This window comes from Schistocerca cancellata, chromosome 5, assembly GCF_023864275.1.
Source record: "Schistocerca cancellata isolate TAMUIC-IGC-003103 chromosome 5, iqSchCanc2.1, whole genome shotgun sequence".
NCBI lineage: Eukaryota > Metazoa > Arthropoda > Insecta > Orthoptera > Acrididae > Schistocerca > Schistocerca cancellata.
Window position 1 is genome coordinate 121,586,271 of NC_064630.1, and position 1,758 is coordinate 121,588,028.

The window sequence follows — 1,758 nt, forward strand, 5'->3', positions numbered from 1 at the left end:
GCTGCAGGAGAGTGGTCGCCTTAAGCACTTTCTAATTCCTTATGTGGACATTCCGAAAGAACAGACACCATATCCATATAAGTATACAGTTCTGGCAATACCGGCCATGACCTTCTTCCTCTGTGCGGATGCACACATATTCCCCGAACTCTTACGGGACTTGGTAAGAATGTCGTCCACGAGTAATGAGTGTGTTGGGGTGGGACACTACGAGTGTAGTGTGTGGACATACGAGGTGAGAACGTGGGTCTCGCGAGATAGTCCCTACAGTCGCACTATCCTCTGAGCCCTCGGTGGCTCAGATGGATAGAGCGTCTGCCATGCAAGCAGGAGATCCCGGGTTCGAATCCCGGTCGGGGCACACATTTTCACCTCCCCCTGTTGATATTTATCAACGCCCGTCAGAAGGTGAAGGTATTAAAAACTAATTATAATTACTTTCCACATCCGTCTACTCACGGCCATACCCAAACTTCCATACGTCGTCGTTAATGTGTCACAGCCTACACTCGTGCACATTATGTGTTTGCCCTACGACAGCAGGACATTGTAACTGAAAGTCGCTGTCTTATGCCAGTGTTGTTAGGAAGTACGATGCAATGTTCATTTGAGTCTGATCAGGTAGACATTGCCTTCGATCTTTATCTCACCTGTAAGCGAATAAAGCGACAGCAGCTTTCGGAATTTTCACAAGAGAGAATTGCAAACTCGACGGTTAGCTGTTAGCTTTGAACAGCAACTGAGAGATGGTGGGTTGCTTCCTCCTTAATTGTGTCAAATGTGGTGTAGGGGTGAATGTTGTGTTCAGTGGCTAACAGGCTCCTAGCTTTATGTGAATAAGCCTCGGAAGGCCCAAAGGTACCGACCGACCTCCGTGCCAACCTCTGCCGAGAGGCATCACTGGATATAGATGAGGAGGGGCATGCGTTCAGCACATTGTTCTCCCAGCCATTGTCAGTGTTCGTGACCGGAGCCACTACTTCTGACCAGCGTCTCCTCAACTCGCCTCACAATGAGTGCACCTCGCTTTCCAACAGCGCTTGGCAGCCCGGACGGTCACCCGTCCAAGCGGTAGCCAAGCCTGACAGCACCTAACTCAAGCAATCTGACGGGAACCTGTAATAGGCGTCTAGGGGCTAGACTTTCTATCGTCTTTCCGTGTACATTCGATACCAATCAGTGAAAAATGATTGTGGAAGATGCGAGACCTGAGTTTCTTCAGATAGTTTTGCCTTGAAAATGACAAGGTGTGCACCTGTCGAAATATTGGCGGTTTTCGACGACGTCACTCAGCTGGATTCCTGTACGTTATCTAAACAATACAGGAAGAAGTCACGCCGAAAGGCAGCACTTTTTGGAGATTACTCGTGGGAGAAAGGCACAGCCGATGAGAGTGCCAGCGTCTGAGCCAAATGGCAGCCATTAGGCTCCTGAGACCTGATGGGTTGAAAAACCTGAATGTTTGTGCAATGTTGGGAGTTTCTGGACCTTCGGAGATTTGGGCGACGGGCGCCAGTCCTCGTGATTGAAGGAGGCTGGCCATGGTTCTTGGCTTTATGGCTTGATAGGGATGTGGTTTCCGATATCAAAAGCTATTAAACCATACTGATTGAAGTTAACGAAGTTATTCTGCGTGTTTGGGAAGATGGAAGAACAAAGTTGCTTTAGAAGAAGCAGGTCGTGTGCAGGTAACATCTTTACCTTAAGACAGATCATGGAGAAGATACTGCAAGGGAATCTAACAGATCTTGAGAAAGC

General features: G+C 48.4%; 1 non-coding gene across 1 annotated transcript; it reads left to right on the forward strand.

The window, feature by feature from the left end:
- Nucleotides 1–286: 286 nt before the first annotated feature.
- Nucleotides 287–361, forward strand: Trnaa-ugc (transfer RNA alanine (anticodon UGC)). The gene has a single exon. It is a non-coding gene; the product is annotated as a tRNA-Ala (tRNA).
- Nucleotides 362–1,758: the final 1,397 nt, after the last annotated feature.